The 24906-nt window shown below is 42.9% G+C and overlaps 1 protein-coding gene across 1 annotated transcript in view; it reads left to right on the top strand.

Moving 5' to 3' along the window:
* The window catches only part of CDH13 (cadherin 13), an 897713-nt gene that overhangs the window by 449781 nt on the left and 423026 nt on the right, over positions 1-24906 (top strand). The window lies entirely within an intron of this gene.

The raw sequence follows: 24906 nt of genomic DNA, 5'->3' as shown, positions 1-24906 counted from the left end.
TCACCATGTCTGAGCTAGAAGGGATCTAAACCATTGGTTGTCAAAAGTTTTCTAAGCTTTAACTTCTGTTCTTCAAATAAAATCCTATCCAAGCTCCAGTAGGTGGAGCTTATACAGGTGAATTGTTTTGGGCTGGAAATAAGAGAGGAAGAAGGCTGGAGGCAGAACCCAACCTTGTTTGGCTTTTCAGCCACCTCCCCAACCCCAAAAGTCAGGGGCAGGACATCCCCAAGGCACCCCCATTTCTCAGTGTGAACATCTACATTCAATCCACATCCTTGATTAGAGAGGTGGAACTGAGATCTAGAAGATGATGTTGGCCCTCTCATTGGTCAGCCATCCCATGGCCTCTAGAGTTAAATACTAGTTGGAAAAAAAATTTAAAAGGTCAGGAAAAAATGAGCAGCTGTTTCCAAGCCTGGCTCCAATATCTTCTCACATAAATTTTCCTGTCTGGAGGCTCACACAAGCCAACATTTCACTACAGTACTTCTATTTCTCATCAGTTGAATCCTACAATCAGCCTTTTTACTTTAACTCTTAAAACATGAAATGACTCCTTTTCCTTCAGTGGTATTGTGCTCCTTCTATCACCCCTCAACCCAAAGAAGGGTGCTCTGAGAGTAAAGGCAGGACCGGGACGGAGGAGCTGTTTCTAGATATCAAGGCCTAGATGTAAACAGAAGGTCAGAGTGGATGTTGATAATCATGGCAATAATACTTGACACTTACAAATCTGTCCCTACTATACATATAGTAACTCATTTAGTGTCTGTGATGTCTAAGTGCTTTGTATTATGTGTGCATTTTATATTATATATGTATTTACATAAGTGTATTGTTGTATCTATCATCTATCTGTCTATCTATCTATCTATCTATCTATCTATCTATCTATCTATCTATCATCTATCATCTATCTATCATTTCTTCCCAATAACTTCATGAGATAGATACTGTTATTATTCCCAGTTTACGGATAAAGATACTGAGGTACAGAAGCCTCCAGATTCTGCAGCTCTTGGTGGCAGAGCTGAGATTTGTATGCAAGCAGCCTGGCTCCTGAGTTTGTATTTTTTACTATGCTGCATTGACTACTTTTTCTTGGACTACAAACTATGAATCACTGGTCCTCTATCAAATTCTTCTTGGGAAAATGAAATAAAAACAATAGTTCCTCCAAGCTTGCTCTGAGAGTAAAAGGAGCATATGTAAAGCACCAACCCACTGCCCAGCACACAGCACCGTCTCCATACGTTGCTGTGTTCCTGTAGAAATCAGCAGCCATGTGCCCAAATAGACCTTTATTTTAGAAAATTCTAAAGTAAATTAAGGTGAAAGACTTCAGGATCAGTTTGTCAATTCTGATGATAGACACTATATTTTCTCCGAGAATTTTAAATTCTACAGGTTGTTTCATTTCTCCCAGTGGTAAATTATGATTTTTCATATTTGAACAATGTCACTTCAACCAAGGGATATGCCTGAATACAATGCACTCCCTTGCGTGTCCCTTAAAATGCTTAGTTAAATCATTTTCTACCACTTACATGTTGACCCAGCCTATTTTTGGAAATGTTTCGCAGTTATCATAACAAGAACATGAATGATCAATAAAATGAGCAGGCACAGTTGCTTGGTTTAGTCACCAGGAACAGGATCATAAATGGCAACAACTCTGAGCAGCAGATCCCTCGTCTCTCCCCATCACTGAGGACTGACTGGTGCATCTGGCACCTTTTTCACTGATTCCCTGCCACCTTCCGTTCACGTGCGCCTGAGAGTCTCTTCTTAACCATGGAATATGTCCCGAAACCAATTATCATCTCCCTTTTGTTCCTGCACTGTCTTGTGGAAGAAAAGAAATTATTCCTTAGAGCAGAGTTTAAAAAATAATGAAGTAGCATTTAGTCATTGTCTTATTTTGAAAGGATCTTAGTAGCCTTATGATCTGCCTCCGGTATTTCAGGTTCTCTAGTTTTGTTTTCTGTTGTCATTGGTTTTTTGGTTTTTTTTGGATGCTACTTAGGAATATATTTTCTTTGTTCAAAACATTCAGAGGAGAAAAACCAAGTTGGGAAAATATTGCACGTTAGATGCACGTCTCATGAACACATGCATGTCAGCACCACATGTCCATAAGCACACTTCCCCAAACATATTCATGAGGCGAGTGGGCAAAATATGCCTCTAAGTTTCTCTTGAGCATCCACTGTGAGCCTAACTCTTTGCTCACGGTTTGCTCACTGTTCTTGGTGGGCAGTGTGAACCCAGATCTTATCAGAGGCTCAGATGCGTCCACTGACATTAAAGTAGACTCGGCCAACACCAGTGTGTCCATGATAGCCTGACTTTTGCCTTCACAGTGGCCTTTGCATATTGGTAGCTGGACAAGCACATTTGGGGGATGTTTTGAATGAAGCAGAAAGAACTAAGCTGCTCCCATGTCTTCAAGTTTCTACCTTTGCAAAAGTTCTATAGTAATTGTGTGTCTCCAAGAGGCTCCATTTACATCTAAATGCCTTTTCTGGAAGGGTTAACAACAGAGGTTCTGAATCTGGCAGCACATTAGAATAACCGAGACTAGGAAAATCCTGGCTCCCAGGCCCCACTCCAGCCCTAGTAAACCAGACTCTCAGTTGTGGCTTGCACATGAATTTTTTTAACCCAATCCCACCTCGACAGAAGGTCACAGCATACAGTCAGAGATGAGAACCACTGGTTTAAGAGTTACAAAAAAGTTGAATTTCTCAGTGTGGAAGTTGTATCAGATGAGCTCCTTGTGTCCTAGGACAGTTGAAAGGGTGACTTGAAAGAATGGGACAGCAGGAGAATGAGCTTTGGCGGGGAGCGTGAGCTAGAGAATGAGGCGACCCCCCCGAAGCCAGCAGATGGTGGCTGCAGGTGAGGAGGTGGAGATGTTAAGTGAAAATTGGGACCTACTATTTCATAAACGATCGTGCTCCATCCTCAGAGCAGTCATAAGGAAAGACATTCCCACCCCCGAGCACCTTCATGACCTGGCATTTATACCGTACCTGGTGAAGCCCCCTCAAATGCCAGCTTCTGTGGTTTCACCCCCTTTTCTCAGTGATGGAACCATGGCTTTGGCAAAGCCAGCTGTCCTCCCCCGGCCGCCCTGACTGCGCCTTGTTGTCCTGTCTGGACATAGCTCGGCCTGGGCCGCCGGCCTTCGGGGTGCCTGGCAGGGGACTCTCGGGCAGCGCTCTTTGCTGGGACAGATTTCTGCAGCCCCGGGGAAATGATTCGCAGACCCACGCGAGGAGTTAAGTGGCTAATTCACCCATTTGGCAAAAATGTACTGAGCTCCAGCTACGGGATGGGGATCGCAGTGGGGCCCATGGGTACAGCAGTGGGCAGAACCCTGCCGTCTAGGGCCGGCTTCCAGGAAGGGACATAGACAAAGCAAAAGGCAATAAAATGAGGCTGTGAGAAACCCAGGCACATGGAGAGGCCCCGAGGATGCGATTCCCCCAAAAAAGTTTTATGAGAGAAACGTCAATAAAGATAGAAAGAACATGGAGTAGCAAGGGCTGGAGATTGGGGGCTGCAGTTTTAAATAGTGTTTTCTGGAAGGCCCTCGATGAGAACACCTGAGGAAGGGGGTGCAGGAATGCATGCATGGGGGGTGCATATCTAGAGAGAGGGAACTAGGAGAGCAAAAGCCTGAGGTGGGAGCATCTCTGGAATGTTCTGGAAATGCCAGGGAGGCCAGCAAGGCTGGAGCAGAGAGAGCAAGGGGATATGAGACAGCAGAAGAAGTGTGGGCCAGATCATGGAAGGCCTCATAGGTCACTGGAAGGACTTTGGCTTTTATTCTAATTGAGAGAGAAAGCCATTTCCCAGGGGGGCTTTGTACGTCCTTATAGGATCCCTCTGGCTGGTGGAGGGAGAGTAGGCTGTGGGGAGAGGGAGATGGGGTGGGGGCAGGAGTCACTCAGGTTCTAGAAGTGATGGGGGCTTGACCCAGAGTTACAGTGGTGGGAGAGGAGAGGAGTGGTCATGATGGATTCTGGGGATGTTTGGAAAATTTCCTGAAATGATCATTACAGCTCTGTTTTATTGAACACCACTGCTTGCATGCCAGGCTGCGTGCTTCTGCGAAGTTCCCTGCCGTCTTTTCTAGCCCTTATTGCGGTTCTGCTAAGAAGCCAGCCCCACCGCCCTCTCCCAGATGAGGAACTAAAGCTCAGAGAGGTTCAGTGACTTGCTCAAAGCCCCCTGTGCCAGGCTTTGACTATGGGTCTGACTCTCAACACTGCCCTTTTTCTACTAGAACAAGCTGCCTCCACTCCAAAGTCTGCAGAACATTTAAGACTTTGGGAACTTCTTATTGCTTCAGCATGAATATTATTAAATTTCCCATAAACTTGAATTTTGTCTATTTAAAAAGACCATGAATCTTTCTTTTTAGAAATTGAGGTGGTTAAGATTAATGACCAACCATAAAATTTTATAAGCAATTATTACAGTTTACTGTGCCTCCTTCAGCTGCTTCACTCTTTACCTCTCTTCTCTCCTTTGTTTGTCACAGTGGGTTTGCACATCGCTGACCTTGGGATGGAGGGGAGTTGGAGCGAGGCACCGGTGACCCTGCATTTTTAACTTCCACTGTAACAATGGGTTCTCCATCATCGACGTTCGTTGACATTTGCTCATATTGCATTAGTAACACAGCATGGTGCATTTTCCACTTTCATTAGCTAGAATCTTTAGAAAGGAACTCAATTCTCTATTTCAACATTTAATTCTTTTTTTACTTTATGGAAGGTAACGTAAAAACTTTCATTTTTGTTTCTCTGTGTGGCGCCCATTCTAATTTGGGGCCCCTTCCTGACTTTAGGGCTGTGTGGATTCCTGCCTCTTGTATCCTTCCAGAATCCCAGGCACAGCTGCTGGCCCATCCCTCCAGCCTCTCATGCACAATCGCGCCTTTTGAGCAGGATTGCTTTGCTTCCCTGGGGTTTCACAAAGTCTTATCTCAAAGTTTAAACCTCCTCTATGACCTACCTCTTAATTCTATTCTCAACCTCTAGTCCACTTTTTTTTTTCCTTCTGATTGCCCCAATGTTACCAAGCCAAAACAAAAATAACTGTAGAAGCTGGAAAGGAATTCATTCTATGAGTCAGAATTTGGTGTTTGTATGTGACTGAGACATATTCAAATGACTGAAGTAGAAAGGGTATTTGTTGACCCCTGTAGTCAGGAAATCCAAGGGTGCATCTGGCTTTAGATCCCAGATCCAAAGAATTCCTCTTTCTGCTCCTTCTTTGCATGTTAGCCTCATTCTCTCCTTCTATACACAGACTTTTTCCAAACAGCACAAACGCCCCCCTTCTAGCATCATCGTTAAAGACAAGAAGCTCTATCAGAAATACAGACTGGGGAAAATACAGACTGGTCCCACTTTGGGCAAATGTGCATTGCTGAAGCCATCCCTGTCTGCAGCCAGAGAAGTGGGTTCGTTTTTGCCAGAAGCATATCCCTGTGTGGGTGGGAGTGGAGGGATGTCGTGACACGATGATTGTGGCACTAGCTGATTGTCATCAGGCACGTGGGAGGGCTGTCACCAGAAAGGGAGGGATAGCCTGCTAGCTAAAGAAATCCATAACTACCATCCTTCACTATATTTGTACCAAAGTCAAATCAAGTAATACCGCTCCAGAATTCCACTTAAAGGGAACTCAAGGATGGGGATAGACCTCAGAAGACCTTTTCAATTTTAATTCAACTTAGACAGCATGGTTTGAGCACCTACCATATGTCGCCTCACTGTACTAGGCACATATAGATGATAAAATGATGAATAGCACATGGACTGTGCCTCAAGGAGTCTGTTCATTAGGAGGGGTCTTTTTAGATTATAAGAATTGATCAATTTGCATGCCTCCCTTTGATGCTAACTAAGACAAAGGAGAAATAGCCCCAAGTGTTAATACTTCGTCTCTTGAATTGAGTTATTTTTCCAAGGCAATAAAATTTGAAGATTGCAATTAGTTAACCATTATGAAGATAAATTTTCAAATATTTCTCTCACTGCGGTGACATTTAAAATGCTTCCTGCTCTACCAAACAGTCAATTGGATTTTTTCCCCCATCTTTTCTCATAACAGCTAATTGCTAAGCAATTGATGGAGTCCCCTCTTGTTACTAAAGAATTACTAAGCTGGCCGAAGCTGACTGACCATGTCTCAGTCTGCTCGTTTTGGTCACCTAGAGGGCAGGTTTGGGGTAGGAATGTTCTTATTTGGTTAATCTCTGCAAATTATTTTCTCTGATTGCTTAATGTAGTGATTCAGAGCAGAGGCTCATTGGGCAGAAGGGCTTGAATGGTCATCGGGGACAGTTTCCTAACCTAAACCTGAGGGGTTTTTGCCTGTAATGTGGAGGTGATACGAGTCTACCTCCTAAAGCATTGTGGAGGGCCATAGGAGAGGGCACATTGGGAGCGCCTCGAGCCACTGGGACCTATGCCTGTAATAAATCATACGCGCTTTTATTTTATCATAGGCTGCTGCTGATGCATACTTGTGGGATCTTGGTCAAAATTCTTAACTGCTCTGGGCCTCAGTTTCCCATTCTGTAAAACGGAGATAATAAAGCCACCCATCTCGTAGAGTTTATTTAATGACAAAAAGGGACAGAACCGCACACAGGACTGACACGATGGGCAGAATGGGTGGTAAGGGCACCTGGAGCCTCCTTAGGGCTGGTGTGTTATTTCCAGCGCCTGGCACAGTTCCCGCTCCTAGTAGGAGCCCAGGTGAGAACCCTTCCCCTTGCTCCTAAACCCTTGGAAACACAGGCACAACCCCCCTTTACCGCCTTTCTCACGTGTTGCCTTGTTTATAAACTGAAGCCCGGACCCTCCGCCAGCAAAAACACTGCCACTAGTGTTATCGCGCAACTTGCGTTACGGGTTATCACGATGCTTGCGTTATCGCGATGCTTGCAGTATCGCGATGCTTGCATTATCGCGATGTTTGCGTTATCGCGATGCTTGCGTTATCTGGAACGTCACCCGCAACACCTCAGAGGTGCGCCTGTAATGCGTGGACACCGGCGGCGGGGCGCGGCGGCTGCTTTTGCGCCCACAGCGTGCCCTCTCCCTGCGTGCGCCCACATGGATTCGCCAGGTAACTACTGGGTGTCGATCGCACGTGGGGGCAGGGTTGCGGGTTCAGCTCCGCGGAGGACATGGGGAAACAGAGAACACAGGGTCTGCTTCCTGGGGCTGTTTGGGTTGCGGCCTTTAGAAGAACTGCGCCAAATGGACCCGGTGCTTTTGCAACGCGTCTGGCTTTATATCACAGGATGAAATCCTGTTTACGGTGCTTTGCGTGATTCCCAACCCTCTCCCCACATAAAAAGGACATCGCGCTCTAAGGAGAGTAATTTCCCCAGAGCCATCTCCGAAGAAGAAATGTAAAAGAAGGCCCTAGCAGGACCCGCGTTTCTGTGCTTAATTGCCTGGACGTAAACCTGGCTGCTCCATGTTGCCATGCGATATGTCCCCCGCGTCTTCCCCAAGGCTGCGAATGCGGGGGGCTGGTAACAACACCAGTGCGCTGTTGTCCAACAAGTGCCCAGTAAGTGTGAACAGGATGAGAATTGTATTAAACACAGAGGAAGCAATACCTCTGAAAGAGGACGGTCTGATTTTTCTCTGCAGGGTTTAAGTGGTGCAGGTACGTATCTTCACCCAAAAAACACAGAAGCCACTTCTATTAGAAGAAAGCAGGGAACTAGGTAGGTGCAGGCCCACCGCGTTTCATTGTCCTTGGCATTATTGTGCTTCACAGAGCTTGCTTTTTTTTTTTTTTTTTTACAAATTGAAGGCAAGACCCTCCACCAGCAGAAAGATTGGACAACTCGCTTTATTGCAATACTTGCTTTATTGCAGTGGTCTGGAACCAAACCCGCAGTATCTCCAAAGTATGTCTATATTTGGTCTTTGTAATGGGAGATTTGGCAAGAAGGTGGCTTCCATGGGGGTGTACAAGTGGAATCTGGGTGTCAGAGGGCACATACCTAGGCTCCTGGCTCACCTGATGAGCACAGTGCTTCTGCCCGGATAGGCAGCACTGTGAATTGGAGAATTGCCAGCATCCAGGGAGGTGTGGGAGCCATGCTTGAGGAAAAGGTGGCAAGGTATTGGTGATCATAGGCACCTTGCTAACAGATTTTGAGCCACCCCAGGTGTCAGCTCTTTACATAATCTCTGTTTTCACCTTTAAAGTGAGCCTCCAGGTGGGTGTTATTCCCTTTTACAGTGGAGAGAGCTGAGGGTTAGGGAAATTTCAAAGTGTGTTCTCTGACAGACAACTAAATGTCTGAGCAAGAACTTGAACCCCTCGCTCTGCGTGCCAGCTGTGTGCTCTGCACCCTGCCCTCCCTGGGCACAGGACAGGGGTGGTTTGTATTTCGCTTCTCTCCATTGGTGCGGGATTCTCTGTTCTTCGGAGGAGACCCGGTCCTCTGCAGGATGGAGGAGCATGAGACTACATCCCCACTGGAAGCAGGCAGGGTTTCCCTGAGGGCCTCTCCCACAATTGCTGAATTGTATTTATTTGTGCAGGAGTGAGTTCAGAAGCAGGGAGCTGAGGGCTTCTGTCTTTATCACCTCATTGATTTACTGCTGTATCTGAGCTGCTGATTTAAATCATTGGCTCCTTACTGTCTTCCTCTGCATCTTCACCAAGGAGTAGTAGAAAGAGCTCAAGCTGGAGTTAGACCAGCCTAGCTTTGATCCACAGCCCTTCTTGGAACACTCACTTCAGCTATTTAGTGTTCCAGTTCCCCCTCTGTGAAATGGGGCTAGCAGTGCCTCTTTAGATTATGAAAATTCACATAAAAACTTGAGAAGCCCCTGGTAAGTTGCCTGCCTCAAAGCAGATACTTAAACTAATATTAACTTCTCCCCCCTCCTTGCCCCCACAACCTGAGGAGGAAGAATCAGATATCCCCACTAGAAAAGCTGCCATTTACACAAGGGATTTTTCTCTGCATCCCAGTGTTTATGGTTTGAGTGATTTTCTACCTTACAATTTTCAAGGACACCTGGTCCCAACATTTGAGAGTATGAAGACAGGTTTTTATAAATAATATAATGGTGTGTGGCCCACAGGTGGCCTTGAGCTTTCCTTTCTTCTGGCTGCAGCTTATTCTGGATACACTTAAGGGTATAAGTGCACCCTGACATGGCCCCAACGGTCACCTCTGTCCTGCGACCTCAGAAGGAGATACTCGGCTTCTAAGACCTGTATTGCAAGGATGACTGTGCTTGCTGTTAGTGCTGCAGATCCAGCATGCTTTTAAAAGCAAAGTGACTACATAAAAAGGAAAACCACATTGTTTGCCTGTCTCTCCGTGGAAGCTCTACTTCCATTAGAGAAAGAGGAGAAAACCCAATTAGGAGGGATAGAGACATAAATGGAACTGCGCCGGCCCTCCCAGACTGTCATTGACTATTCTCACCTCCCATTCAGGGCCGTCGCCTGTAACAGCTTTTCATGGCCAAAACAGTAAGAGGATAGATTAGGGTGGTCAATTTGTCCCTTTCCCTTGCTTGGGTAAAAAGAAAATGATTTAACTAAATCTTTTTTCTTAAGGATGAAAGAGATTTAAAAAAAATATATCGTAGTAGCAAATAGCTGTCCTAAAGTGGTGAGATAGGAATTGATTTTACCTACCTGCCATCACAGCATAGTTGAGAGGATTACCTGAGAGCAGGTATGTGGCAACACTTGTGAAACGTGGGCCAGGCAGGTATTATAGCCATTTGGGGAGGCATGGTTGGTACATTACTCACCATTCCTATAGTCTCCCCTTTGCTTCTTTGATAAGCATGTTTCCTACTTTGATGTTCAAACACATAACAAAATGAAATTTTAAATCTGATGATAATATTTTTCACATATAGGTAAATATGTGAAAGAATATCCAAATAGAATTAATTGTAAGAATAGACCTCCTTTTTGTTTGAATAACCCCACTTCTGGGAATCTGTCCAAAGGAGATTATCCGAAACACAAAGATTTTTTTTTATTTTTTTTGGCAAGATGTTTTGGTAGACTTATTCATATTATTCATAATTTAAAAGGGTCCATTATTATTGAACTGGTTGTTACATGACAGTATATCCATTTAAAAATATTAGGTAGCCCTTAAAAAGGAGTTAGTAATGATAGTGAAAATGCTCATGATACAATGTTTAGAAAAAGAATATGAAGATATGTTTATGCTTTAAGGTAACCCTTATAAAAACCTCAGCAAGGTTTTCTGCAGGCAGAAAACAAGCGTACTCTAAAATTTATGTGGAAAGACACAGGTCCCAGAATAGCTAACACTCTTGAACAAGAAGCATAAAGTGAGAGGAATGACTCTCCCCAATGCTAAGACTATATAGCTGTGGTAATCAAGACACTGTGGTACAGCAGAGGAAAACATACATGGCTCAGTGGAGCACAATAGAGAACCCAGAAATAGAGCCACACAAATATGCCAATCAGCTCTTAATAGAGGGACTAATGCAGTTCCATGGGAGAAGGTTAGATACCTCAGCAAATGGTGCTGGAGCAATTGGACAGCCAAGAGGAAAAGTGAACCTCAACTTAAACCTCATGCCTTGTACAAAAGTGAACCCAAAATGGATTGTGGATGTAAGTATTAAATGTAAAACGAAACTTTTAGGGAAAATGGGAGAAAATCTTAGTGACTTAGGGCTAGACAAAGATTAGAGTTGACCAAAAAAAAGCATGATCTCTAAAAGGAACACTTGATAAATTGAACCTTGTCAACATTTAAAACTTGTGGTCTAGGAAGAGCTGTGTTAAGAGAATGAAAAAACAACCTGCAACCAAGAAAAAGAAAACACAAACCACATATCTAAGGAAGGATTAGCATGTAGAATATATGAAGAACTCAAAATTCAACAGCAAAAATCCCCAGTCAACCTAATTAGAAAATAGGCAAAAGTCAGGAACAGCCATTTTACCAAAGAGGATATACAGATGGCAAATAAGCACATGAAAAGATGTTCAACCTCATTAGCCATGAGGAAAATGCAAATTAAAGCCACAGTGAGCTATCAGTACATATCTATTAGAAGGGTTAAAAAAATAGTAACTGTAGCAAAAATGCTGCTGAGAATGTGGGAAACTGGACCACTCAGGCACTGCTGGTGGTTCACCTACTCTGGAAAAAACCAGTTTGGCAGTTTCTTGTATAATAAGCATGCAGTTATCATAGGACACAACGATTGCACCTCTGGACATTTATTCCAGAGAATGAAAATTGTGTTTATAAAAAACCTGTGCACACATGTTCGTAGCATCCTTATTCACAAATTGCCAGGAATTGAAAACAACCCAGATGTCCTACGGGTGAATGGTTAAGGAAACTGCTACATTCATACCATGGAATACTTCTCAGCAATAGGATAAATGAATTATTGATATGCAACAACAATCTCCAGAGAACTATGCTGAATGGGGAAAAAAAAGCCGACTCCAAGGTTATGTACATTATGATCTCACTTACATGGCATTTTTTAAATAATTAAAAATAAACAATTTACAGGGGAATATATATTTAACAGAAATTATAAAATACTATTATTATTGTAATATGATCTTTATGTCATTTTTTAAAATGACAAAATTATGGGAACTGAGAACAAATTAGTGGTTCCCAGGGATGTGGGGGTGAGGTGATATATGGGAGAGAAGAGGGTGTGGTTATAAATGGTCATGGGGGTCCCTGTAGTGATGGACCTGTTCAGTAGCTTAATAGTGGAGATGGATGCACAAACCTACACATGTGACAAAGTTGCCTAAATACACACAGAGACATACACAAATGAGTACAAACTGGGGATATCGGCATAGAGTCAGTGTCAATATCCCAGTCATGATATTGTACTGTAGTTTACAAAATGGTACCATTGGGGAAAACTGGGTAAAGGGTATTTCTTACATCTGCATGTGAATCTTCCAATTGTCTCAAAGTAAAAATTTAATTGTAAATATGTGTATGTAGCTGTATGCATTTAAAAGACTAGAAGGGAGTCATTGATGTGTTAAAATAGTTATAACTATCAAGTGGGACATTGAACATCTTGTTTTTCTATTTTCTACTTTGATTTCTTCTTCAGACTTTTCCTAGTATACATGTGTTAGTTTTATTAAAAGAAAACTTCATTACCAAGTACAGCGGTACCTTGGTTTTCGAACATCTCCGTTGACGAACATTTCTGGTTATGAACACCGTAAACCCGGAAGGAAATGCTTCGGTTTTTGAACGTTTCTGAACTCAAAAAGTCTTCTGGAACGGATTACATTCGAAAACCGAGGTAGCACGGTACAATTTATAGCACTATTTATAGTTTACTCTGAAGCTGTCTTCTTACCCCTTCTTGTATACCACAAGTGTAGAGAGAGAGCAAGCACATGAGCAAGCACATGTACACTCACTACACAAACGTACACACACGTGTACATGCATGGACACAAAATTACTATCTGTTCAAGAGTAAGTAGGTTGGGACTCAGTGTTCAAAGTTTAATGTCAACACTTAGCAGCTAAAGATATAATAAATGGTCATTAGCTTTGAAGGAACTTTGACCTGCCCCCAGGTAAAGGCAGGTGCCCCATGCAGCTCCTATTTCTGATTCACAACTCAAGTCTAGTGTAGAGGCAGGAAGTGCATTTTGTTGGCTAACAGAAAAGACCTAGATGAAGAAAATAACAAGAAAGGCACTGTTTGGCACTATAAGGCCCCCATCCTTTGGTGCAGACATAATTCAAAGAACCCAGAGCATATGATTGGTAGTAATCAAATGAATTCATAGTATGGGAACAGGGCTCAGGAGCCTATAAAATATTCAACTCTGCTTCCCCTTAGGAGAGGTATCCAACTAGTATTAATATTTTAGAAATACTGGAAGGTAGAAGAGGAGCCATTATTCAACACTAGCACCTTCATGGTACTAAAATTAAATAATGGCTTTTTTTAAAAAAAGACAGAATTGCTAGAGTTGTGGAACTATAAAAAATATTCCTGAGGGATGTTGCATTTTTTGCTTTTATCTTTTCTTCTCCTCTTGAGAACCTTTTGATTTACTTCTGTGATAAGCTTATAACAACGAAGGAACTTGGGAGGCGGGATGAGCTAGGCTGGGACAGAGGAGGTTTACGGCAGCTGACAAATGAGTCTGGGTAAATTTGTTTGGCTTCAAGTCAGAAAGCACCAGGACCATGCCTGCATTTATTTTCCACTGTGTAGCATAGATATCTGCACATATGGTCCAGGGCCCCAAGCCCTGAAATAGTGAGCACCCACTGTGCCGCATGGGCTGGGGGTCTGAGCATTCTGAGGGTGCCCTGCACAGAAGACCCGGTTATCTTCATAATCCATTCAGGGCCTTGGAGCGGCCAGCCCAGTTCCTTGAGGAGGCATCTGGTTGAGCTGTGAGGAATTGAGCAGCTGGGACTTGGCACCAGACTAGCATCGGAGTTCTGGATAGACTCAGCTAGTCTCAGGGGTCCTCATGTCTGGCCCTGATCCCTGAACTGGCTGTGCAACCTAGATGGACAAATGAACTTCACCTAGTGAAGTTCATGTTTCCTGTCTTGGAAACAGAAATAATAATAAATACCTGGTAAAATGCACGTGAAGCTTTGGCACCGCACCTGACATTTGTTAATACCTCAGTAAAAGCAGTGAAGTGCTTGCTTTTTAGGATGCAACTTGAAGGTTTTAAAAATTCTCTTAATTATGAAAGTACTCATCCTGATGTTGACACGTTGTGTTTAGATGTTCTCAGATAATTGTCAATGTTTATTGAGTGCCTACTGTGTGCCAGCCACAGTACTCTGTACTTACCAGGAGCTTGGGAGCTGGGGTCTGATATCCTCATTTAACTGAAGAGAGAACTGATATTTTTATGGGTGAAAAGATTTGTTCAAGGTCAAAAACCAAGGACATGTTAGAGCCAGAGTACAAAACCTAGAAACCATTTTCCAAACCATTGCACTGCCGGAGCAGAAATGATAGATATTGCTGGGCACCAAGAGAAATGGAGGTACAGGGAATGAAAGAGAGTCCTTGCCCAGGTATGCGTAGAAAGTGGCTGAGTTGAGTTTAAACAGAGATCCCTGGACAGTGCTTCATCCCTCACCTGCTTCACACAGCGCTGATCCATACGCGTCCTGGGCTGCTCCACGCTTCATACTTAAGGAATCACAGCATCTGGGAGTGAGAAACCACCTCAGAGTTTATCTCATATTGATCGCCCTGCAGCATCTTGACCAGATGCTATGTGAGCCTTGGCAGCCCCAGGGTAGCCTCCTCCGTCACCAGCAGCCACTGCCATCAGCTAAAGCTCCCCAGCCTCAGGGCAGCTTCCTGCTTTTGAGCTGAAACCTGTTTAGTAGAAACAAAACTAAGCCAATCTCCTTTTCTGTAGGACTTCAGGTGATGTCCAAAACTCTGCCTCCTGCCCCATTTTTCTACATTTCCAGTCACTTAAGTGTTCTACTGTATTCATCTTGTACAGAACATATCACCTGGCTTCTTTCTCAAATGTGTGCTACCTCCTGGGTTTCTACCTCACATGGCCTCTACCTGCTTCCATATCCCTGGGATGGAAGGCACCACACAGCATGATCTGTTCAGGAGAAATCCCCCACAAGGCACTTCCTGGGCAACAGTGATTACCCAAGACTGTTTTTAGAGGATTCCTCTTTGTAACTTGAGAGGAACATGATAACTGTGCATATCCCACACCAAGATCCTTTGTTTATTGTCCATCTTCTGAAATGCTTTGCCAAAGCCTTTATTGAGTCCATTTGTATGATCCTCTCTTGCTAGGCCTCCCTTGGAAAAGCTGTAGTTTAGGCAGCCATAAGCTTCAGAGGAAGAAAGCTGTGTACCTAAGTCGATCCATTACATCCATGGTCCTGTTAATTTTCAAGGCACATGCTGCTGATTCTTAAAAATGGGTGTTTCATTGGGCTCACTTAATTAGGGAGATCGCTCAAAATGACTCTGTTGGGAGGATACCAGAGCATCTCTTAGAACTCAAGCCCAAGAAGCAGAGCTGATCCTCACCAGAAACTGACAAACCATCTTCACACCAAAGTGGCTGTGCACGTTCATTGATTTATGCATTAATTTTCTTTCCTGTTATTATATGGTCGCTCATTTCAGCTTCTCTTTACATAGCTTCTTTATTTGTCTACTGTGCACCATGCACCATTCACAGCAATGAACAAAACACAAGTCTGTGCTAACAAGCCGCATATAATTTAATGGTAAATAGAGATAACAGAAAACCACAGCACATGGTGATGAGTTCTGTGAAGAAAAACAGAACAGTAGGTGATGGGCATAGAGGATGATGCTGGAAGGGAAGCCTGTTTTTTAAAATAAGGTGGTCAGGGAAGCCCTCTCTGAAGAGATGAATGTGATTAGAGAACTGAGGGATAGTGAGGGAATGAGACAGATACCCAGTTGGTCATATCCTCTTGAATTAAAGCCACTTACGAGACGCCATTGGGAAAGGGGGTTGTGACACTTTTGTGGGAGAGTATAACTTGAACACCAAGCCTGGGACACGTTAGGATTGTTTACCAGCTGCAGAGTGGTAACACTATGCCTGAGTATGAACTGGCTTCATTTACATAAGTATATCAGTTGTCCCAGTAGACTATTTTCTTTGTCAAGGTTCATACTGACGACCCAAAGAGTCTCCCCAAAATAGCGGACTCAGCTTTCAAACTGACAAGACTTTAAGGGCCTACAGCCCTCAACTAACTGGCTTGGTCTCTCCCTGCCCCAATCCCAGGTTCCCTAAGAGATGATCTGATTTCCAGGCTCAGCTTTCTGATGGGAGCCTCTGAGTCAGAAGAGGGTAACCCTAAACATGGCACTTTGAGGGAAATGGCAACAAAACAGGATAGGGGGATGTGTGTATGTAATCACCTTGACGAGGCTGACGACAGAGGCAGAGAACAGCCTATAGGGAGCCCGCATTTTTTGTGACAGTGGTGGTGTGGATGGCCCTTGAAAGGTTTTAATCGGGTGACCCAATTGTGAGAGACAGTAGCTGCTTCAGGGAATGGGGAACTTCAAAGCCACGCATAGGCCCTTCTAACTGAGGTACACACAGAAGAGAATGCCAGGCTTTCAATTGGAAATTATTGAAATTTTATTTATGTTCAACACTGCTTGTGTTTCCAAGCATCAGGCTTAACATTAAAATTTGTCCTGAATTATAAGAATAATAAGAATAAGCGTTGAAACTCTCAGTAAAGGGCAGCAGCCAACATGCATTTCCAGGGAGAAATTGTTCATTTGTTCGTGTTTATTACTTCCAGATGGGAATAGCTCCAGGTTCATAATGCTGATTTCGTTACATTGCTTTCTCTGAACTGTGGTTCAGATGAGTGCATAAATATTTGGTTTAATATTTCTTTGGGAACCATAAAGATCTGAACTGATGGGAGAGTAGCCGAGCAATGGAAAGGAGGGAAAGTTTGGCAAGTTAGTAAGAGATTAAGTGTGTTTATTTCAACAGTGCCCAAAGGCATGATTAATTTATTATCTTTTCAGATGGCAGAATGCATGTGGAAACCTCCAATTTACACCATTACTATGACAAAGCTTAGGGGGTGTGAGAAGGTAAAGATGTTCCTGCCAAGAATTTAATGTACAGAGCGAGTGGGTGGCCCATTGGATACATAGAAATCTGGGAACTGAGACGTGGAAGTTCCTGATCTTGGCTCTCCAGTCTTTCTGGGGTGGGCATGTCACCAGGAGTCCAGACTGAGAGCACTTTCAGCAGTGCCAGGTTTGGACGCTTTGTTGATTCTATTCCTGGGATACTCCTGCTCAACCCAGCACATGTCAGTCAGTTGGCCATATAGAATAGGAGTTAAGGCCATGGGCTCTGGATACTTGGGTTCAACTCCAAAGTTATTATCTGTCTGACTTTGGTAAGATTTGTGGGACTCAGTTTCTTCCTCTGTAAAGTGGAGATCCAGATCAGTACCTACTGCCACAGGGTTTTTGTAAGGATTAAATGAACCAATGTACATAAACTGAGAATAGTGTGTAGTAGAGAATTAGCATTGAATAAATGGTAGCCTTTGTCATCTTCACTGCCATCATCATCACCATCACCATTTAATGATCATAACAAGAACAATTTCCTGACATTGAGCGTATTTATGTACTTCGGCATTTAATCTCTCTCAGATCATTCACCCGCCCGCATTAAGAAACCAGAAATTTAAGAAGTGACACATAACAACCCCCAGTTATTCTCTTGAACAATAAAGGGATGCAAAATTGTGATACTGATGGGTAATGAAAGGACTTTGGGCCCAGACAAGTAAAGCACAATAACTGAATGACCCAAAGATGATTTCCGCTAACTCTGATCTGCTGTAGTATCTTTCAGCACAACTCTTATGTTGCATAATCTAGACTTCATACAGTGTGTTGAACTGGGGGCGGTTGAGGGCTGTGAGTACTCTGGAACTCATAAATGGTCAATAAATATTTTGAATGGAAGAAAAGAAAGCTGAGGGAGGCTGTATGTTAGAGGAAATTGTGTTCGTGAATGAAACCACATTAAAAGTCATGGGAGACGTGGTTAAAAGGATTTGTGTAAAATTAAAATAATTTTAATATAAAAAAGTCTGGGAAGAAAAAGGGGATAATCTGTAATACTTTCAACAATAAAGATAACTTTTTAAAAAGTCATAGGAGAGAAACTGAGTGAATAGTGCTGTCATTTTGGTATATATCATTAACAAGCTAAGCTTCTGCCATAAGAACAGACTTGTGCCAATTACATATTTAAACACGTGGAATCATACAGTATTTGTCCTTTTGTGACTGGCTTATTTCACTTAGCATAATATCCTCAAGGTTAATCCACACTGTAGCATATCAGAGTGTCTTTCATTTTTAAGGCTGAATGATATTCCATTGTATGGATATCCCACATTTTGTTTATCCATTCATCAGTCGTTGGACACTTGGGTTGTTTACACCTTTTGGCTATTGTGAGTAAATGCTGCAGAATATCCACTCTTTCTAGGTATCAATGGATCTTTTAGTAAAAATGATATTGCACTTGGCCATTAGTAAAATATTTTAAAAACTTAACAGTAGAAATTTCATAAGCCATATTGTTATATGGTAAATTGGAAATAAACAATTAAAACATTGTAGATACTTGGAAATTAAGAAATGTTCTCATAAAAAATCCTACAGCCTAGAGAAAATAACCAAATTTATAATCTGTCTGAAAATAATGCAAAAAAACATAAACCCAACAATTAACATTGAACCCTATGGAACTCAGCTTAAGCTGTGCTTCGGCATAACCTTAAATGTCTTTGTTACAAAAGGAGAAAAGCAAAGCTGGTGCAATGAAAATGCTAACAGATGAAGCATAAGGATAGTGGATTCAGATATGACCTCAGCTTGCATTATTGAAGTCTGATTTTCCTTCCCACGTGCACCGTCCTGCCCTGAACCTTAGTAACCTCCCTGGGACCATGGAAGCCATTTGAATTGGTGTGAACACAGCCAGCCTGGCTAGTATGAGAACCACTGGTCTATACCATGGGTATCTAGCCATTGTCCCTCTTCAGTGGATTGCCAGAGCATTGGTTTGGTGTTTCTACACCAGGGTATTGAGACTCTTGGCACTGGGCTTTCCTTAGTTCCCCTTGTTGTTTTATGACCTAGTGGTTGAAAGTAGTTTGATCAGCATGAAGGTTAGAGAAGGGTTTGGGTCTAACAGCCTCCTGAACTGCTGAATAGCTAGATATGTTCAAGTTCAAAGGCATGTCAAGGACTAAATCAAAGCTGAGAATTAATGTCTATAGATCACCTTAGAGAAGCAATCTAATGACAAAGCAGATGCCTTCTAATAACTGTGGGTGATGGCAATAAGTGGGATTTCCCCCCCTATTTAACAGAGCAGAAAACATCTTCTAAGTGATCATGTACATCAATCTCAATAATTCCTCTTACATGTTTAAAAAAGTTAAATATTTTTACTGTATAAGTAAGGAATGTAGGCTCATTTTATGAAACCACAAATATTCTAAGGGTGAAGGGAAAAAAATATTGCCCCTTTCTCTATGCCCCAAAGACCTATACTGCTCACATGTGATTGGTTCTCTTTGGTAATTTGAGGGGTAGGGGGTCTAATTATTTCCTAGTTTTTCATTCTTCTGATAATATACATGAATAGGCTTCTATCGTACAGTCCTCTGTCCTTTGAAAATAAGTTTCTCCTGATTTTCTAAATGGGAGAATTAGAGGCATCGATGTAGTTGACAGGGCAGAGTGCCGGGTGTTGTGTTGGAGCTGCTTTGGTGGCGAACACAGTGTCTACTTAAAGGGTCTTCACACAGGGGTGCTTTACAGATTACAAGGATAGGGAAGATTCTAAGCCCTGTCACGATTCCTGCACATTACCACCGCTTTGGGGACTTGAAGAACTTATACACGGGTCCACTTATAAGCAGATTTTTTTCAATAAATGCTGTAAATGTATTTTCCTTAAAATAGCATTTCACTTTTTTCTAGCTTACTTTATTTGTAATACAGTATACAGTACATGTGACATACCAAATATGTGTTCATTGGAGGTTTATGTTATCAGTAAGGCTTCTGGCCAATGGTAGGCTATTAGTAATTAAGTTTTGGGCAAATCAAAAGTTACGTGTGAGTTTGTGACTGTGCAGGGCCTTCTGTTCCCCTAACTCCTGCATTGTTCAAGGGTTGACTGTAGTAGTATTTGGTTTCTCATTCTATGTAAGGATTTGGGATGGGCATTGTGTTTATTTGCTGCTTGAGGTGTTCACAGGACATGAGAATATACTTTGTAAAGTAGTCAATAAAAGTTCTGGTATTATGGACTTGAAAAAAAAGAGAAATAAAAAGGTACTGATGTTGCTCAGGTAAAGTGACCACATTTTTAAAAAAAAGAAAAAAAGATTGTGCAATAGACCTTATTTTTCATTTTAATTTGTGAGTTTATGAGCATTTTATGATCACATAAAAATGTGCAAATGAAGTTGAACTCCTTCACTAACAGCTTTAATCAAGTGCCTTCTATATTTCAAACACAGGAAATGTTAAAGGGAATAAGAAATAAATAGCCCAAGGGACAATTATCATGACCAAGAGGCCATCTGCTCTCTGTGCTCTAATAGGCCTCACTGGTGAGCAGGGTTAAGCCCATGGAATGAGGTTTGGTCTCCCCAGAGCCCGGCAGAGGGGTCAGGAGAGGCTCCAAGAGTGAGTAATCTCTGGTGCGGTGCCCAGGAAGACAGGCAGAGGTCTCCAGACAGGATGGGGATGGAGTCCAGAGACCTAGGTCCAGAGAAAGTGGGCAGAGTTCAGAAGGTCTGTGTTTGGTTGTGGCAAAAAGTTGGAGTTGAAGAAGCAGGTGGAGGCCCATCAAGGGGCGCCCCTGGGATTTTACTCTGGGAGCCCTTGAAACATTTAATCTGGGGACTGTCTCAGTCGGATCTGAGCTACATTTTAGATTAACCATAATTAGCAGAGGAGGGGAAAAGAGAAATCAGAGACACAGAGGCCAGCTACGAGACCACTATAACATTAACTTACTCAGTAAACAAATATTTATTGAGAGCTTACTGTGTTCAACCCACTGTTCTGGGCACTGAGAACAGAAGTAAAAACTCTAGTGGAAACTTGAGGTGAGGCACAGATACTGGAGATCAACAGAGGGTGGGGCTCTGATACATAGAACTTGGTGACTATGGCATTTTGATGTATCAAATACGTTTTCCAGAGGGGAAAAAACTGATGTCCATGCAGTCACAGAAAAGTCTGAACCCACACAGAGGCAGCAAAGTGGACTATTAAAAACCACACTGACTAAAGGCAATGTGATTGGATTTTGGATGAAAACAACAAAGGATAAAGTAGAAAAACTGCTAAAATCTGAATACATAAAATCTGGAGGTTGTTTAATAACCATGTGTCCATGTTAGTTTTTCAGTTGTGACCAATGTTCCATGGTTATGGAAAATATCCACATTAGAGGAAATTGGATAAAAAGTGTATGGGAACTCTACTTACTTAGGCAGTGTTCTGTAAGTGTAAAATTATTTCCCCCAAAGTGGGATGTGTGTGTGTATATGTGTGTATGTGTATGTGTAGTGTATCTCAAACACATTGAATAGAAAAAAATTGTAGAATAATTTATACAGAACAATCCTATTTATGTAAAAACATTTAAAATTGTATATTCTGTGAATACATATGTATATATGTAAATTCATAGAATACCTTGACAACATATATAACCTGTTATTGGTGGTTACTTGCAGCTGAGAATAGAGGTGGGAACAGGACTTAATGAGGAGATTCAAAGGGGCCTTGGCTTCGTCCATAATGCAGCACATTCTGTTAGAAGTGTGCAGCAAGAGCGTCCTTTGAAACTCAAATCGAACAGTCACTATCTGCTCCAGGCTTCAGTATTTCCTAGCCCTCCTTGGGTGCACAGGACTCTGGTCCCCACTGTGCTATGCCACGGACACAGCTGGTCTGATGGCCGTCCCCAAGGGTACCTGGGAAGTTGCTTTACCCAGGTATGCAGCAAGACTCCTGTGTGCTGTTTATGTGCCCAGGGTCCAAGTTTTTTCTCATTATTAGCTATTTTTTTTAATTCCAACTCAGAGGATAAAGAAAAAAAAGTCCCACTGTGAAAAGAAGTGTTGAATTACAAAGAATAATAGGAAAGCCCAGCTAATTGTGAAGCCCTGCTATGTGGTATAATGGGTGTTAACAGCTGCTGCAGAATTTGCTCTGGCCAGGAGTGCACTGCCACATTAAACAACAGAAGGACCACAGCCCTGGGGGCATAGCTATGCAGCAGCACCTGGACAATTTTCAGGAGTTTATTGTGTAAAGAGGGTCGACTGGAAACCCACTTGACTTGCCTGGAATGGCGTTGATGTGTGGCTGAGTTTCCCTTTGGGTTTGTGGCCATTGCACACCTCCTATCTCCCACGCTTAGTGATGCTAAAGTGGACTGGGGTCCTTCTGAAATCCCACCTAGAAGCCAAGAAGCTGGAGAGGTGGTGGGTGATTCCAGAATTGTCCAGAAGGCTTGTTAAAGCACAGATTGCTAGGTCCTCTCCCTGGGGCTCTGATTTAGGGGGTCTGGGTGGGGCCTGAGAATCTGCATTTCTGTCAAGTCCCCAGGTGATGCCATGCTGGTCCAGGAAAACATCTTGAGACCATTGTTCTAGGGAGAACAGGAGGCACATCAGTCTGGGGGGCACTGTACCTGGTGCAGCTGTGTAGCATTACTTCAAAGTGGACCCAGCTCTGAGAACCAGGAAGCGAGTTCAACAGATATGTTAAAAGCCAAGCCTTAAAAGCAAAATTTTTGAGAAAGAGAGACGATGCATAGTGCGAAGAGGAAGTGCTTACAGGCACGACTCGCTCCTTTCCCAGGGAATGTCATTTAAATCTAGCAGCCAGCTCTAAGTGGAGTCTTGTCTGCAAGACCCTATTTCTGTGAGGTCTAGTGGTCAAGCTATGTCTGAGAAAGCAGGGAAATAAGCTGGACCTCACAACAGTGGGAAAGTTGCACCAAGGGAATTTCTGAGTTGAGAATTCATCTCTGTGTGCTTAGTGGCAGGTGGATAAATGGGAGGGGGCAATATCTGCCCCCAAAGAGCTTTCAGGACCATCTACCACCATGTTTCTACCCGAAGGTCTGGGATGCTGTCCTCCCAACCTTTGCTGAGCAGGGAAGGGTCAAGAAAGGAGAACAGAGTACAGAAGGCTCCTCCTGGTGGGTCCTCACCAGTGGGCCATGCCTGGTAGATCAGTGGGGCTGGAGATCCATTCTTGGGAAGCACTGCCTCTCTAGAGCTCTGGCAGGTGTCCCATGTTTATTTCCCATTAGATTGTTCTGGGTGATATGGCCTTTTGGAGAGGACCTGCCACCTGGGTGTGCTTAAGGGAGCAAGAAGGAAAGGTTTTAATCCTCACTTGAGCCGATGTGGCAAGAAGGATAGGGGGCATGACAGTGAACATGGAGGTAACAAGAGCAGTGTTTGCTCAGCTGCCCCTTCCCACAGTAGGTCTGTTTCCAGAGCACTTCTTTTTCCAAGCCAGAGAGGTTTGTGAAGGAGAAATTTGTTCCCTTAGGAATTTTCATAAAATATTATGTCTAAGATGCCTTTTATGCCTGGAGGTATGATCTTACCCGTTACTAACAATGGCATAATTTGTTATTATCAGTATTGTTACTATCAGTATTGCAATCACTGGCTACTATTGATGGAGCCCCTACTACGTGCTTAGAACTGAATTTTGCACACACTATCTCATTAAACCCCCACCAACCTGGAGAATAAGTTGTGTTATCCTCATTATACAGATGAGGACATCGAGAGCCGAAGAGACCAAGCACCATGTTCAAGGTCACACATAGATCATTGGCCAAGCTAGGACCGGGACACATGTTTGTCTGGATAGTGGTGCCCTTCCTTAAATAAATGCTAGCCTTGGTTCCCACTGTATTCCAGGCACTGCGGTCCAGTGGTGAACCCGATATGCTGGACCTCATGGACCTTCCACGCAGCAGGATGTGGGGAGGGGGAAAATGGATTAAATCAAGCCAAGCAGCGACTAATGTAAATCTTTTCATCAAAAGATATTACATACTTTATTTTTAGTCTTGTTTTGGATGTTTTCTATTATCTTAAAGTGCAAACAGAGGTGTTTGACCAAAATTCTCAGTGGGTTTTAATAAAGAATATTTTAAATCAGGAAAACACCATATTGCCACAAAGCTCTCTGTCTTGCTCTTACTGGACTGTCATGGCAGAGGAACTTTGCCATGAAGGTCACACTGTCTTAGGCACCACTGCCACCTGGTGTCACACACTGGAATTGCAGGTTTGGTGGCCACAGGACTCGACTGGTGGGAGGGAAGCTGATTCCATTAGAAGGCACATTCCCGGTACTGGCCACCCAACCCCCCCAGGCACAGTTGACTATGTTCCAATAGGTGCCTGTTCATTTGTACCAGGATCAGTATCAGTGTTCTTTTATCTGTGTGTTCCGAATGTCTATGGGGCTCCTGACTTTTAAATTATTGTTATAATCAAATTAGTGCTTGCAGATATTGATGATAAAGTGACATGAAATGTAGATGAATACTTGGGCAAACTCTAGAACCAATTTTTTCAAATGATAATTTCTCTTTAGGTGGACACCTTCAAATGCCATAAAAAAATAAAACAATATAATTTGGTTCCTAATTACCTCTCAACCTCACCTCCACTCAGACCACACTACATAGTGACATAGTTTCTGAAGTTTTCTAGCTTCTCTCTCACCTGCCTGCTGCCTCTATCTTCCCTGTTCTTTCTACTTGGAAATACCTTCTTCCATCTTTATCTTCTGAATTTATTCTTTAAGTGTCAAAGCAAGGCTAACAACCTATAGGGAATTATCTTAAAGTAAATTCAGAAGTGACAGGGTTGCATAGCAATGTCCCCAGGGAAATGGAAGATGAGTTCTGAATCCCACCTTAGCCTCTTTCATGGCTGTGACCATGGCCAGTTTACTTAATCTCTCTGTGTCTCTGTGGTTTCATCCAGTAAGTGTGAATAATAATGTCCCCTGCCCCCTACATTGTTGTGAGGTTTTGTGTGTTTTTTTTTTAAAAAAGTGTGTAAAATGCTTGCTCAGCACTGAGGCTAGTACCTGGTAGAACCAATGGGGCAGGTGAAGATATATGTAAATACCCAGCACCTCCATCAGTGCCTGCCCAGTATAGGATTGTCGAACAAATGTTGTT

This window comes from Miniopterus natalensis, chromosome 18, assembly GCF_054644295.1.
Source record: "Miniopterus natalensis isolate mMinNat1 chromosome 18, mMinNat1.hap1, whole genome shotgun sequence".
Taxonomy (NCBI): Eukaryota; Metazoa; Chordata; class Mammalia; order Chiroptera; family Miniopteridae; genus Miniopterus; species Miniopterus natalensis.
Note: the sequence above shows the minus strand (reverse complement) of the source record. Positions and strands in the feature narration are given on the sequence as shown.